At 38.7% G+C, this 17,141-nt stretch overlaps 1 long non-coding RNA gene across 2 annotated transcripts in view; it reads right to left on the bottom strand.

Moving 5' to 3' along the window:
- Positions 1–12,193: 12,193 nt before the first annotated feature.
- Positions 12,194–17,141, bottom strand: part of LOC107309067 (uncharacterized) — a 118,910-nt gene continuing 113,962 nt past the window's right edge. For both annotated transcript variants that reach the window (XR_014943059.1, XR_001553061.3), the window contains one exon: positions 12,194–12,503. This is a non-coding gene — a long non-coding RNA (uncharacterized LOC107309067). The remainder of the gene's footprint in view (positions 12,504–17,141) is intronic.

Genomic DNA, 17,141 nt, shown 5'->3' with positions numbered 1-17,141 from the left:
GCCACAGTACCTCAATTTTATTTATGTCAAATTAAACAAAATTCTGCTTTTTGGCTAAGAGGTAATGATTTTCAGCCAAAACCAAATTCTTACCTCTGAGTTACATAAACTCCTTAATCAGAACATTTATAATACAAATAGTAATAGACATGCAGCTTCTACACGGTGGTGCTCCCAGGTAATGCTAGCAGAGAGATCAGCTAAACATCACAAGAGTGACAAAATAATGTTCAGTGGTGGATATGAGCTTCTTTACAAAGCTGTGCGAGGAGACACCAGATAGAAGGCTGAAGTTGAAGACATTTATTTTTAGGCTTTGGGTTTTTAAGGAGAGCAAAGGAACCAAGAGGGGAAAACAGTGTCAACAGTTCACACAGACTCTCTTTTCATGTTTGGAGAAGCCGAGCTATACTGAAACTATAACTAAGATGGGATTTAAGGGTAGACACAATAAAGGCAGCCACAATCTATACCTGTAACAAGGAAGGTCACTTCTAGGAGGTTTTGATGTAGTGAAACTTGAAAAATATATTCATTTTTGCCCAAAGGCAGAGGCTGGCATGGCAGCTTGGGGACCACAACGGTAATTGCTCCTAAGAGGAAAAAGAAAATGTTCCATAAAGTTCCAATTGCCTTTAAAGAAGAGAAACATTTGAAGGACTCTTCAGTGCTGTTCCAAGTTCAGCAGAATGAAACCTCTCACGTAGGGCTGCTTTCATCCATAGGTATTGCCGCAGTCAACACAAATTGCTGGAGAGGGGAATAGGTCAGGGGTGGAGGGAGGTGTAATTATGACAGCAGAGTGAAGCTGAAATAAACAGAACTTAAAAAAAAAAAAAACACAAAAAAACAGAAAAATACTTTTTTTTTTCTTTCTTTTTTTTTTTTTTCCTGACAAACCCAAGGCAGCTTTAAATACAAAAAGGAAAATAAAATAATAAAATAAAGGGGGAAGAAGTGGCAAAGAGACAAGGACTATTTTTTCCTGGGAGGCTGGCCTCTATCTGCTATTTTGCTGCATTGTTGATTAATATAATTGAAGTATATATAACTTCAACAGAAAAGGAAATAAGACTTCTACAGGGACCCATTAATTTCTTAAGGATAAAGTGTTTGAAGATTCAAAGGCTTTGTTAAAGCTTATTTTAAATTTAAAATTTCCATTGCCAAGGGATTGATTACCCTTCTTGCTTTAGCTTTGTCAAACAATAAGTTGATCCCAATCCTTTCAAAGTTTTATGATGATGTACTTACTATATTAACTGTAAAAAAGAGGGGACTGTCTTCTGTACTCAAGGACAGTTATTTCAAAATGAGGTCTGCGAATGTTCTTTCAAATGTTGAAAACCTTGGAAACCACAATACTTGCATCCACTATTACAAGTCACAGCACTTTGAGATAGTGTACTTATTTTTGAATAGTTTTTCTCTTTGGGAAAACTGCATAACTTCATACATGTCAATGTTTTGGGCTATGTGCAGTACTGGATAATAATGTAATTTCATGTCATTTAATAGAAATTACATCATCCTGAAAAAAGTCCTTGTGGCAGACTGAGGCTCCTGTTTTTCTGCTAAACTCTGTTTTTCTAATGTGACCTCATCACCCTGACTCATTATTCTCTCCTTTAACTGACATCTGGGTTTATACGTGTCCTGGAGCAGGAGCAGACTTCTACTGCAGTAACTACTACAGTGGGACTCTCAGATTCAGTTGCAGTTCTGTGGCATTCCCATCACTGAACTAAATAAAGGAAAACTTTGTTTTTCTTATTTTCAGAATAAACTAGCAAACGGGATCGGTTCATACATGTATATACACTTCAAAGGTTTCCTCACAAAAATGTACCCAAATTGGTTTTGGTGTTCAGAATTTCGATCTTTCAAAGAAAGTCAGAGAGTTGCTCTAAAAAACAGGGAATGTTTTTAAATTTCTGGTCATAAATCATCTCTCATCAAAAAAGCAAAGTTTCATTAAAAAGCAACTTGTCAAAAACAAAATGATTTGTTACTTTGATTGCTGTAGTAACTAGTGGCCTCAACCACATTTCCAAGTTAAATCAAAATGGTGGCATCTCACTCAGTAGGACTGCAGCTCACTCTGCCACATAGTGCATATTTGGGGCCCTACTTACATTTTCAATCTAAAGAAAATATTGCTATATTTCTGTTTACTGTTAATTTTTTTTTCTCTCAGAATGTTCTAAAATTGAGCTGCTATTAAAGATTGTGAGATGAGATTTGCCTGAGCTACAAAATGTGTTTCTGCACTCTGATTTTGGATGGATATCATGCATTCTGGCTCTCTTATCTGACATGAGTGAATTGGTTTTTCAAAGCAGGAAGAGATGAGGAGAGCAAGGGAGCCAATAACATAAAATGTTGACAGTTCTGGAGATTTTACTAGGAGTCTTAAAATACTTGATATTTTTCTTAAAGCTTCATCTATGGAAAGAAACTATTAACAGCAGCCTGAAGTCCCATTTTAGGAGAAAAAATGTAGGCTTCATGATTGCAATCACTGGCATGACTCTGAAAACTCAAACACAGAAAGCAAATAAATAACATCAAAATATGTTGTTTTGAAACAATAAGATTTTAAGGCTTTCTGCTCAGTTCAGATGAGTGGTCCTTGTTCTCTTTGGTGCCAGTAGACAAGGCAGAACCGTACTGTAGGTTGGAGATAGAGAGAGAAGTGGGAGAGGGTGACAGTACTTTGGTATGGCTGTGTTTCCCACCTGGAGAGCGCTTTTATATTTTGGGTTTTCTTTATAGCAGTAAGGGCTAGAAAGTATTTAAAGTACTAAAAGCTCAGTGCCTGAAGAAGGCAAAAAGCCTGCATGTATTCCCAGGGAAGTCTCCTTGTCATCTGGAGGTGGAGGAGGGTAAGTCTTTTAAGATGCAGTAAATAGGCAAAGTCACTGTTTACAGTCAAAAGCTGCTTTTTAAGATTTCATGAGCTGTTTATTTAAAGACAAGCAAACAAATTCAGGTCATCTCTTTATCCTGCTTAATTTAGGAAGGCATCTCTTCAAGCAGATTCTCCTCCTGCTTTCTTCCTGCTGGAATCACCATCCTCTTGTGCACTGAATCAGGAAAAATGAGAAAGTGGGAAAGCCTGGACTTGGTTCATCTAAATTTTAGATGAATCTTTTGTGGTAGGGTATCCCATAGTGCTTCCCGACACCCCACACCAGCAAAAAATTTTTCTTAAAATTATTCTTTTCACCTATAGAACAAAAATTAAAAGCTCATCACCAGGCTGTGTGTTGTGTGCAAGTTCTCTCTCTCTTTTTCTGTCAACATTGATGAACATGTATTGTCAAACTTACTCAAATCATAGCCAGTTTCCAAAGCACAGCCCCCATTTCGCTAAGGAGCAATGATCGTGATCAATTACTCATCTCCCCTGTTAGCTTGTATAATGTAGATTATCTGCATATGTTGCTATGTCCACAGTGAAAAAATTACATTACAGAGAAGCAAGAGTAGTATCTCCTTGATGTAAGCAGCTTATGGTGTAAACTGAGTGCCTACAGACACCACAAGCCTAGCAACGGGCTGAAAGGAAATTTGAGAGGGGAGTAGCTGGAGGAAATGTTGTTCCTGGAAAGCCTGTTTCACAAACAGAGCAAACAATGTATTTCTCTAATTCCTCACATATCTTCTAGGTTAACTCTGATGCTGACAAGGCTGTGGATGAAATAAGTGAACAAGAACACATGAAAAATATGGTTGGTATCTGGAATTTCAAGGAAAAAATCCAGTGGACTTTTGGTCAGGTGCAATTTACTGTTTAAACACCTCTTCTTACTCACATAGCTAAATTAGGCTGAAACAGCCTCGTACCACTGCTGATTTGGGGAATCAGTCTGGCTTCAGGAGCACAGTTGCATTTCAGCTTTGGCACAGTCCTCCAAAATAATGTTTATAAGTTTAATACTTCTAGAACCTGAGCTCATCTGGCTCCTTCCTGGAGGGCAGGGAGAGCAGGCAGGGACAACAGGGGACAAGCAGTCAGGGTGCAGCCATCATGTGAATGTATATACGCACAGCAGTGTAGCTGCTGCTACATGAGAAGTTACTCTGATGCTTGTCTTTCTCCACTAAATAGTGTACCTTGCCTGTAATTAACAGCTAGAGCTGCATGATCGCTGTGTAACAACACCAACAGATCAATGTTTGCGCTGGGTTTGACTATGCCCAGAGGCAGGGCAGAAATGCAGGGGAGCCATGGGAGGAAAACATCCTTACATCTGCTTGTGTATGCCACAGATCTGACTGTGTCTGGAATAATCTTTGTAGTATAGTACTCGGAGAAAATGGTTCTATGAATCATAGAAGTTGGACGAGTGGTAAATTATCAGGGATGAGAGAGGATGGAGACCTAAGAGCAGAATGGACACCTCCTACACTGAAGCACACAGATGTGTGATTAACTTAAAACTTACACAAACTAGTTTCCATGTAATTAATGAAATAAAGTAATAAAGGAACCAGAATTATTTTCCCCTTGAATAAAAAACATACAGTCTGCAGAAAAGTCTTAAATACCAAAATGAATATTCATGCTCACTTTAGCTAATAGTTGTTTTCCAGAACCTGAACTTCTCTGCCTTCAGAGCAACTCACACTCTTTTCAGGTATCTGCATCTTAAGGATGCAGTTTTGCAGCTGCTTGCAATAGCTGTGAAAGTGTGAAAATATCTGTACCTCTCATCTGTTTTAGTGCAAAGTTTGCTTCTACAGCTTGAATCTCTGCATTTGGTGCTAAACGCAGAGAGTGACAACTCACAATTAAATTCTGCTGGCTTGACAGCACTAGAAGAAATCTCTGACAATGTCTTCAGTCACTCTTGCCACACCTACAATGTATCTGTCTGCTCTTCTTCCCTTGTCAGTGCACTTACCTACCCAGACTGTGGGGAACCAAGATGCGGGTTCTCTTCTGAACAGATTTAAACCTACACTGCAAGAGATTTATGTAAGATATCCATCAAAGTGGAACTGGAATTCAAGCCTCCAAAGGCCAAGACCTACTTGTGAAGCTCTATGGGCTTTCTAAACTTGTGCTTGTATTCTTGTCTAATACAAAGGTATCCCTCCTCACAGAATGTCAGAAAGAGAAATGGATAACGCAGCCTTGGTGACATCCATGTTAGGGTTCAAACAGAAGAAGAATCCAAAACTCAGGTCTTCCAACTCTCCACAAACCACTGAATGTTTAGATTAGGTGCCCAGCATGATACCTAATCCCATTGTGGATGTAGTCCTTTAGGGTAGTTCTTACGTATTGGTGTTTTATAAGTCTGCTAAAGCAGCACCAGCTGTGATCTATACTAGTCTCAGCATTTTAATGACTTTTGGCTAAACCTTCATAGCTAATAGTTAAATTGCCAAATGCTCCATAAAACAAATATGCAAACAATTTGCTAGTTAATCATCTATCATAAATGGATGTACGCAGCTGCTGAGATATATAATTGCTGTTTCATCAGGGTTGGTACATTATTTACATAATTCCCTTACTGATTTTTACATAGATATTTTTTTTCCTCAGAAACACAGAAAGCAAGAAATGCTAACATAATGTCTCATTAAATGCAGCATGTTAAAGAGACAGTTCTGGTCACAGCTGGTGGATAACAATAGTGATTTCCTTTGATGTATTTTAAAAAATAATTGAAAGTTGTATATCTGCATATTTATGTATATTCATATATATGCATGCATTGTTATAGACTTATACAAAATATTTGTATGTAGAATAGGCGTATGAATATATGTGTTAACATATTCAAATTAAGATATGTTAAAAATGCAGAAAATAGGTCTTTTATGCAAGTAAGAAAGATAAAACATGAGCAATAAAATATAAATCAGCATTTTTTCTTTGATTTTGTGCAGTATTTTTGATTAAAGAGAATATCAGCTGAAGATGGAATCCAAGCCATACAAATTAATATGTTTTCAGAAAAGGCATATTGAGTGTGAGTTCATTTTGTTTGGTTTTGTTTTCAGAAACAAAGGAAATAATGAAAAATGGAATAACACACCTTGCTAGTGTTTTCTAAGTGAAAGTATTAGGAAAAAGTGATTGACAGCTTTCTAACTTTGTGCCTTTTTTTCTTTGTTAGGCTCTGGGAAAGCTGATGAAATTACTCAACACCTAAAAAATTCCAATGTTAAAATGAAAGTTACTACAGTTGTAGAAATAGCACCAGCAATGAGAGAACTTGCCATACTTTGACTTATTCTTTTATCTGAATGCAAGCCCATACATAGTGATTGGATATTAACAGTAATTATCTCCCAGATATAAAGAGTTAGAAAACAGTGCATGGTTTCTGTGGTCCTGTTGTTTGTTTGTTTGTATGTTTGGTGTGTCTGTAATTGCTTTCTTTTCATGCTCTGCTTTCCAGATTAGGTGTGAGAGCTAGGAACAGGTCCTAGAAGAAGACTCTTCATTACTCTGGGTACTAGGTTCCTGCCTTTGGGAAAACATCTAAGTGCTTTCCATTGTAAATTGTGCAATAAAGACTGACCTGATAAGTTCCAGCTTTTGTGTGGGTCTAGACTTTGGGAATATTTACAGGGAAAATGTTTACATGCCTCTAATGTCTACATATCTCTTCAGTGGTGTTTCTTCCTGATTCATCTCCCTCTGCAATTAAAAAAAAATATATTAAATAATCTTCAGAAAAATGCAGGAAGAATAAGACTGTTGTGTTTTGTTTTATTTTACCAAATGGTGGAGACAATAACTACGTGCTTTTTAATTCCCTTAACAATACCCTTTGGTCTTCATCAGAAAATGCTGTTTTTCAAATAGGAGGTGAGAGCACTCTGATGTTCTCAACTGCTCTTTGCCTCTTATGTAGAAAACCTAAATTTCAGCTGAAGGTGGTTTCTGTACATTCAGCAAAGCTGGATGGAGATCATCAACGTTTCACTGGCTTTCAGTCACTATAGCCTGAGCTGAATTCAAAAAGTGAATGAATAGGAGGTAAATGGTTCTGCTCCATACTCTGATATTTTCTTATACCTAATTTTAACATTCTGATCTCTAAATTATGTGCCTATAAAGTCAAGCATTTGACACGAAGAACACAATGCCAAATTTTGCTCCATTTGACTTTAATCTGACCTCTGAAAGTATTTCCCACTACAGTCTTCAGCTCTGTGATTCTTCTTTTCTCTTTCTTCCCTTGAGCTCCACAGCTGTGCTTACTTTCTGCTGTTCTTGTTTCAGGTCTCAAGTATCTGTAATCCTGAAAATTTGGTGGTGTTGCCACCTCTCTTAGTTGATTTCACCAAAACCTCATGTCTCCCAGCAGAATATGGAGATCATTTTACATGCACAGTTAACATTATGAAATAATTTTATATATGAAATAGCAGTTTCCTATGACTTCTATTGTAATGGAAAGCATTTGTGATTCATGCCAATACTGAGGTGGAACATGAGAACAACAGACTAAAGCCATCGTCCAGCCCCTTGCATAACCCAGGACATATTTCCATGTCTGGATGAAGCAGTCCTATACAACACTGTACATTCACCACATCTGATGTTTTAAGTAATGGCCATTCTCTGCTCTGAATGAGAAGCAGGGTGCCCAGAGAAAATGAGTATGTAGTCACTTCTTTTGAAGCCATATCCTACTACATAGGTACAAGAAGGCCAAAGACAGATACATTTCATAGCCTGTGTCTGGTATGTTCCTTCTCTTTGGTGCTTGACTATGCAATCTTAGTGTTATTTTAACACTGGTCTAATTTCTTCACTTTCCCTTTTTAAACAATGCAAAGCTGAAAATGGCCAAGTCATTGTCATGAGAATAGTCTTTGCTGACTATCTCAGGAGGGATAAAAGCTCCATGTCTCTGGCAGTGGGTGACTTGATGCAATCAATAGCAATAGTGAACTGTCTGAGCCATCCCCTGAAAGGACTACCAGGCTAGTTTTATCAGTGGTTTCATAGGTATTTGCTGATAGCAGACTGTTGAGCCTCAGGTCTCAGGTACTGTGCTGGGAAAAGTGTCTTACAGACTAGCACTCCCCTTTTATCCTTCCCCCCTACTTATCTGTGGCACCTTTGCTGCCGTCTCCTGCCACTTGTCTTCTTCCTCTTCTGCTTCTGTCTCTCATTAGCCAGAAGTGATAGAGCCAGCAGCTGGAGTCATGGGAAGGACTTCTTTATCCAGTGAGCTCTCACATGCTGGGGCTTTAAAGTTGCAGAGCTGGCAGTCAGAGCAGTTCGCATTGCCGAGCCTCCCAGTCCCCATCTGAACTAGTTCCTCTTGGGCCCATATGGGAACACCAAGTTGATTTGTTCACCTCAAACCTCATTCTTGAAGCCAAGAGAATTACTTTTGCTAGAAGCTTCTCCTAGAAAATCAACCAGAGCCAGACATCCAGCATGATTTCAGTCAATGCTTAGAGATTATTAAAAAGCAATTTAAGCAGCTGCAAATCAGATCTTCTGTCATCTGCAACAAAACGTTTAAGGGTGAGAGCTTATCTCTCCTGACCTGTTCAAGTTACCAGGAATGGAGTGATGGACAACTCAAATATTGCAAAGTAAATCCTCAGTATGCATTCATGGACATGATCTATAGGTTCTGAAGACAAAATGTTTTAATTTTTATTTCACTTCTTGAGGCAATCATTTGATTCCTTTCAGTTTGTCAAGCAGTGCCATGGACTCAAGCAGTATAGTCCTACCTCTTTTTTTTTCTTAAGCCAGTGGGTCAAACTCTGTCCTTTAATGCACTAACCACCAAGTCTCACTAATGTCAGCTTTCCTTCAGAGGATGAAATAATATGATTTAGTCCCAGAAAGCAGACCTCAAAGTCAGAGGTTTTATAAGCATGCCTCTTAGACCAAGGGCTTTAGCAGGTGGATTCTAAGGATTTTATTATGAGGAGCTTGACATGGAGTGGAAACTTTGAGCCATGAGGACTTGCCCTTTCTCTCAGCCAGGTGCTGAGCTACAGGTCCTCTGAATGTGTTCCAGCTGATACTGACAGCTGTTCACCTGTTTCCAAGCAGGCTATAAAACTTTCCAGCAAATAACTTTATAACTTTTACAGTATTATTTTTCTAGAATTATACTCTGTATGCATATGTAATAATTAAAAAAAAAAAAAAAGCATATTCAGGATAAGACAAATTTAGATACCTATGGGGTATTTAAGTGCTTATATAGGCTAATGATTGAAATGTCCACTTTATAATCAAAACCATTCACTGCGCTGCCTTTTTGCACACTAGGCTGTCAAGTAAATAAAAGAAAAATATTTTTAAAAGAAAAAATGCAACGGGCTGCTACCCATTTATATAATCTGCAAATTTTAAAGATATGTTCCTGATTATCATATGTTTATGTGGGCTGATTTTATATTAAATGCCTTTAAGAAGAACAAAGCAGTCATTTATTACTGCATGCTCTTGTGTTAACAAAAATAACTCTCTTCAAAAAGTGAAAAATAAATCCTAATATTTATTAGGACCATGGCCACACAGAATAGTCAATAGGGATTTTGTGAGTCTTAATTGTGGTTGATATTGAAAAGATTTCACATTCCTCTCTCCAAGATTCTTTTCTTTCCATTGTGTAACATGATGTCAGAGGTCTATGGGCCAGCCTCACCCATCTCACCCTCCTGCACTAAGTTGGTAGAGGTTGGAATGGCCTTGGCTCCCTGTGGAGATTCCCCACCACACCCTGGAGAAGCAGCACTGCAAAATATCTCTTCCACATGCTCTCACCCTCCCCAGTATCAAATGAGCTGGATGCCACACTGCAAGGGGATACAGGCCAGGACCAACCAGGTGAACTTCAATATCGTGTGGGACTTCCTGATCCTTTTCGCAGCTGATCAGGTCATTTTCTATGCTGCTCATGACTGCAGGTCTGCTCTCATGTGTTTTCACAAATTCTAAGCCTCTTTATGAAAAATGATGGTGCTGATTTCTGGATCACTCAGTCACAAATTGTTATTCAAAGATCACAGCCTCTTTGATTGTCTGCTCTGGATATCAACACCACTGGGCTACAGCTGCAGCACTGTGCTGTAGCTTGTGGCTGGATCCATGCAGGTATCTGTCTGGAATCCTCTATCAAAAGAGAACAGGGGGGACCAAGTTGCCTCGTGGAGGAATAAAGATGTATGCAAAGCCATTGCTAAAACAACTGTTGAGAAAGGTTATGTTGTATTGTACTGTCTTCCTTTCCCATAGCCCACACTCCTCTACCTTGACATGAGTATTCATGTTGGTGGCCAGTCCTCATCCACTGGAGGCCCTCCATTATTCACCTGCTTGCATGTCAGCCTGTAAGTCACTGGCAGACTGGCCGGATCAGAGGCCACTTTGTACAGGCTGCAATCTGCAGGACTGTGTACACGTGCATGTTTTTACAAAGCTGGCACTCTTCAGGAGCTGTCCTGCTTCCAAGATTTCACTTTATTACTGTTGTTTACATTCTTGTGCAGATAGTGTTTATGTGAATGTAGAAAAAGTAATGAAGACTAGTTTTGTTAAAATCATACACCCACAGAGAGAGGAGAGAATTTCAAATGTATTCCAGTCAACTCTTCATCCTCCTCACCCTTCAGAGCATGCTAAGTGCATGTGTCATCCCTGGTACTGGAGCCTTTGTGAGTCATTCCCTGCAAACCTCGTGTTTCATTATTATTATTAGAAAATGTTTTCCAACAGCAGGAGTGGTATTTGTTCTGATCAGAAGGGGCCATATCTGCAGCAGCCCAGTCCTTTTACTCTGCCTGTTAGTCATTCTTTAAGCCCCAAAATGTGCTGCCCAGTGTGAGATGACCCAAAAGAATGTCCTTCCTAAGCATTTTGTTGGTGTCCTCCTCCTGCCTCTGCAGTGACTGCAGCTTTCTGTGAAGCTGCCCAGATCACAGCAGCAGTCCTGGCCTTGCAGAACAGTCCTGGCCTCCATTGTGTCAGCACTGTCTCTGTCATCTTGAGTTACCAGCTAGCATGAGGTAGATCACAGTATAGTATGAGGTTCTCAAACTTTACAACCCAACAAGCCAAAGGGAAAGGAAAAGCAAGGGGAGAAAAATCTGATATTCTGGTATCACCTCACTCATTCACTGTCACAGTGTAAAAAATATTACTGCATCTGCAAGTGGGACAGCAATGCAATCTCTTGCACAGAATCCACACTGTCTCTTTCTTCCCTTACACATTTCTATGTGCCCAGGTAAGCCAAGCCTGCATGCTCTCCCCAGGGCCAAGCTCAGATCATTATTTTATTTCTGCAGTGTCAGAGCTGGTGCTGCAGTTACTTTATTGGATTAAAATATGGATTAAAAATACTTCCTGTTGTTGCTATTCCTTCTATACACGTCCTGGTTAGAATTTCAATCAGCAATGCTTCCCAGGAGGTTTCCAGTAACAAACGGATGCCTTTCCAAGACTTCATTGCCAGGAAGAGTCAGATGAGGTTTCAGCCAATATCTGTGTTTACAGATTCCAGAGTGAGCTGAACTGAATTTGTCAACCAGAGTCATCTTAGGTTCACTGCAGCACCTGTCTGTACAGAACCACTTTTAGCTCTCCTGCACCCATGACTTCTGTCTTGCTAGTCATTATGGCACACCTCTCACCTTGGAAGGGCTGACAGAAAAACTGCCTTTGATCATGTGAGATAGTCTCATTATTATGGAGAATTACAGAAACAAAAGATAGTGGGTATGACTCACTCACTGAGATGTAAACACCTAAAATAGGTCAGAGCTAGATCCACAAGAGCATCCAGAGCTTCCTGGTTGGTGCAGGGCACCGACCTCAGCCTGGCATCAATTCTCAGCAGGGCCCAGCGGGGCCACTTGTTCTCCAGTGGGCACTGAGGCCTGGTGGCTGCCTCAGGGGGGCCAGGTAGATGGAACCTGAAAAGTATAATTTCCAGAAGAGGTCCTGTGGTAAAGAGAGGAATGAAAATAAAATAGAAAAGGATGTGTCACCAAGAAGCAATCACTAGCTATTATTTGGGGATTTGTTTTCTCTCCCACTCACTTCCCTTTCTTCTGTCCTCAGCTATCTAGCTATAAATAGAGGAGTAGTTGTCTGCCTGAAGCCATCACTTATCTGTATCATCTCGCTGAAGTGTACAATTAACTTCTGTTTCTAAAATGCCCATTGATTATAATTTTCTCATTGTGAATGAAGAACTGCAAAACATTTATTAATTCTTACACAGGTATACATAGGCAGTGAGCATTCACTTACGTTCAACACATTATTTTTTCCAGTTAGTGGCAGAGAAAGATAACTGTTAAACTGTTTAACTGCTTCTGATATTACAAATCAAGATTTGGAAGTTCTACAAGCACTAAAACTATCTAACATTTGCATCTCACCTCACTACACATTTTCTTGATTCATTTTCAGCTTTCAGGCCAAGAACAGAGAAGTGTGAGAGTTTAATCTGCTGGATCACTGTGTTGAAATTCTTCACGTATGAAACCTGAAAATAAAGAAAATGGTAAATTTGGTAGGGAATGATATTGATTATGATGGCATAATGTTTTTCAAACAAATGAGGTTTCCATTTTTCACTTCATATTTGCTCCTCTCATTGAAGATGGGATAAAGTAAAAACAGGTTTACCAAAGACTGATCATGCTGAAATAACGTTTCCTTTTCAAGGTAAGAGTTTTGCTTTAAAAAGAATAAAATAATCACTAAATAATTGTCATAGAATTAATTGATCTCATATTCAAGATGCATTTCACGTTACGTCACATAGAAAACAATCAGTTAAGACAAAGAGCATAGAGGTAACAGATGAATTTTAAAATAAATAGAGAGATGGCTCAAAGGTAGATGGCAAAGGGTCCTGGTGCAAGGAGAAGTATCAATAAACAGCTGCCAGGGATGCCTCTCAAAGTTTAGTTTCAGGACTGATTTTAACATTTTCATCAGTCATTTTGACACACAAAATAGAACAGGTTGATGAGTGATACAGGATGAGAAGAGGGCAGGTCTGAGAAGCAGGAAATGAATGCTGTCATGAAGAATGGCCTGAATAAATGCAATCGTACAAATGAAAAGTTGTGTCTGATATAATGCAGACTTCTGTTGTAGGCTGGAATTACCCAGTTTAGCAGAGCACCTTTTGAAGTTGCTGACTGCTTTTTAGTGCCCCTTTTGTGTTCTGGTAGTCAGAAACCACTTTCCCTTTTTATTTGATTGGCAGCTAGTTGATCTGAAGCAGTAGGTATCATTTGGACAGCATGGGATGGTGGGCAATGTGGCCTGGGTGCATGTGTAATGACAGCATGAAAATTATTATATTAATATAAAATGTTAGATGGAAAAGTAGCTTCCAAAAACTCATATCAAGGCATCCTAGAGAGCCTCATTCTGCTAACTATGTCATTACACATGCCTGTTGTTGGACTTGTGTCTTCTCCCATGAAGTAGAAACTTTCCAGGCTGAGTTTGGAGTTTGCTGTCACATTTAACACAACTCATAAGACAACTCAAATCTTTGTGCTGGAGCTCATCCTTGAGGGTTTTTAACATATTTTTCAAGTACAGTCATCCAGATTAGGAAAAAAACAATACAACAGTGGTGAAACGAACAATCACACAGACCAAGTGCAGGTTTCTGTGAACGCTGCACAAATAGTTTGCAATTCCTTCATAGTATCTAATTATTTTCACAAAGACCCTCAAAAACTTAGGGTAATAGAAAAAGTATTGTGAGTTGCTGGCATGCAATTTCTGAACAGAAGTAAAATCTGATATATGATAGTTAATGAACTTTTCTACAAAAAGTAATCTTAAAATATTATAAGAAAAAACAAGAAGATGAGCAAGCAGAAAGATTCCAAAGTCTCTCTAGGAATGACACGAGAGACAGTTTTACTCTGCTGGTGGAACGTTCTGTCTTTAAGGTGTACAGAAGGCTACTGAGAGGTATTTTTTAATCCCACTTTGTTTCATCATGACTTTTTACAGTTTCCATTTTATATTTAGTTTCGTAATCCAAACAGTTCTGAATTATTTGTACAACAATAAAATATAGAGTTTTGCTAACTTAAACAAACTGTTCAGCAATCACAGCCCTGTATATACATTTTACATTCTTCTGTCTATTTTTAATGGCATTATCTAAAATAAAAAGCGAAGTATATTTTCAAAGAACTATCTTTAGTGGGCTTTGAAATAGCAAAAAGTTGAATGCATATTTTATTAGTTTACACAAGATGGAAATCAATGAGGGATCACATGTATTCTTTAAGCAAATTTCTTTTGCAGTCACTAAATACAGGAATATATTCAGACAATAAGCTGTAATTGCAGTTTCTCATCTGCTCTGGCCTTTTCCAGAAGCTACTGAGGGGCAGCTCCCTCCCATAATGGCTTTGTGAGGCCAACTAGAGCTAGACAGTGGGGAAAAGGCTGTGGGAAAAGCCTTCCAAATGAAGTGCTCCGCCCTCTGAAGATCACTGTTCTGAGCAAAGGACGGAGAGCCATGAGCATCAATAGAAAAACCTCAAAAGTCTCGTGAGCACTTTGGCTGCCTGTCCAAACTAAGGTTAAATGCTGCCCAAGCAATGTTACCTTAAGATTTCAAAATGCATCCTAATTGTAAGACAAATGCTTTTCTTCTTCTCTCATTCATATTTGCGCCAAAAAATAACATAAACAGAAATTTAAAATGGAGATCCAGACATACTCAAGCTCACATACACTGCTTGAGTGGCAGACACAATCCCATTGTCTTGAGAATCAGTTCTATTAGTCCGCTTTAGACTGTTTCACTGTGCTGATTTCCCTCCAGTCGTGCGGTCCAATGACAATGCTGGACAACAGCTAAAACAGGGAGTCTGTGGTGAACTCAAAACACCAGTTCAAATTCTCAATCATTTAAATTGTGGAAGGAATCACTTGTCATTTTACCCTTTCATTCTTAAACTGAGTTTAAATGACTCAGATATTTTACTTTATCGACACTTCACTCCTTTCCCCCCAAAAATGCTATGTGTGATGCACAAAAGCAATTAATAAATTATTCAGCTCAATCCCATGACTTTGTGCATTAATACATGAAGCCTCTGACCCCCTACAACAAGAATTTTTTAGTGATTAGACATTCTGGCATAAATAGGTCAAGTGTAGAGCTCTGGAGCCTCCTTCACCATCTGAATCTGAGTTTGCAGCATTTCTCTCCTTAATTATAAAACCCCAGAAATTGAGGGAAATACAGAAAAATCTGAAACCCTATAAATAACACATAGCAACGCTTGGCTTCTTTGGGGTTTCTCAGGTGTTGTCATGTTCTGAACTGTGCAGCCAGCATTCTTCATACATTAATAATCAAGAGAAGAGACATTAAAGAATAGGAAATATGTGAATAATACAAGAGACAAGGGAAATATAATGAAAGCAAGTGTCCTTCACCTGACATTGGGCATGATCATTCTGTCCCTGAGCAAGTAAATCTCAGGCTTCAGGTTTGGTAATGAGGCAGTAACTTGCTTGTAAGTGCTACTGAAAGCAGATAAAGACAGCTGTACTTCCAGATAGCTGTAATTCTCCATTACTCATACTGCAAAATTGAGTCCTTCAAGATAATAGCCAAAAATTAAATAAGCCTTTTAACTGCACTGTGTTAAGTGGGGTCCCTCGCATTCCCGGGCATTAGGAAATGCTGCATTAAAAGCAGCTTCAGAAAATTTATCTTTCCCAAGCTTGCAAGCAGACATCTGATCAAACTGAACAAGGGCAGACATGCCAAGGTGACAGAGGAGCCATCAGCTTTCCCGTGTAGGGGGCTGGTGGGCAGAGCCAGGCAGAGCTGGGGGGCTGGTGGGCAGGCACTCTGGGCAGACAGACACAGGGCAGACACAACTATAACCTCCCTGCGCATCTCACCTTGTCCCACATTCGCTGGAAGTGGCAGACAGCATAGTAAATACATGCAAATGTAGACCTCTGAAAACTGCAGTTCAAAATCACAACTACTTTGTGATTAAAACTCTTCAGACGCAGAGCTTATAACCCTACACTACCCAAACTCATTTTTTTACATTTAGGATGGCTTTGATGATAAGCTCCATCTAACCTGACTTTAGACAACTAATAATTACCTCATTAAAAAAATAAAAATAACAATAAAAACAGTCACTGCACTAAACATAATGTGCAGCCAATAAAGATCATCCTCCCAACTATTTAACTGACTGGATGATGGAATTATTGGTCTTTTCAAATAGAGGCAGTGCTTTATATAGACTTACATGGCTGTTAAGCTTCCAAGGTCTCATGAGATGAGAGAGATGAGATGAGCATCACACAGCAGTGAGCTGAGAACTCCAAGGGATCAAATCTCAAAGATTCTGTGCTATTAAATTGTCCCTGAAACTCATTTGCATTCTTATGGCCCAATATAACACTATGATATCAATAACAGAGTAACAATTAACAAAACTGTATTTATGAGAGGAGAAAACAGAAATTCTTTCTGTCTTTTCTGTAACCCAAGTTTAAGGAAACACATTCCATTCTGGATCCATGTACAGAAATTATCCCTCTTGGTTGAAACTGGCAAATCCTGCTGACCCACACTTAGTTAGTTCTGCTGATGTTCAGTTAGAAGTAGTGATTAAATCTCAAAAATAAAACATAAAAAGAATATTTCAAATTACAAGAAATGAGTCCAGGAAGAAAATGTGAATGTAGCCATAGAGAGGGAAACAATAAAATAAAAAATTAAATAAAATACTGAATTATAAAATAAGTATTCCACGTGATTGCAACAAAACCACAGTCTTTAATGGGAGTGACCTTCTTGGAAAACTGATACCACTTCTTTAGAAATAGATTTGAGCTGCAGAATTTGGATGCAGTTTTCTGGACAGCACTTTTCATCACAGTGTACATCAAGGTTTTGGTTTGACCAACTATAGAAATAGAGTCCACTGACAACATGCAAGTATCTACTTGCACGCTAAATATGGGTTTATAGAAGTAAATGACAGATTACATATAAACACTCATCCATACTAATCCAGCAAAAAACATTCATGCCAGATTTTGCTGGTGTGTTTTTGAAATCCAGCTGAAATCATTATCCCTTTTTTTTTCTTTTTTC

This window comes from Coturnix japonica, chromosome 2 (genome assembly GCF_054131305.1).
Source record: "Coturnix japonica strain WE chromosome 2, WE-NBRP24, whole genome shotgun sequence".
Lineage (NCBI taxonomy): Eukaryota > Metazoa > Chordata > Aves > Galliformes > Phasianidae > Coturnix > Coturnix japonica.
The sequence above is the reverse complement of the archived record's forward strand: the minus strand, read 5'-3'. Positions and strand labels throughout refer to the sequence as shown.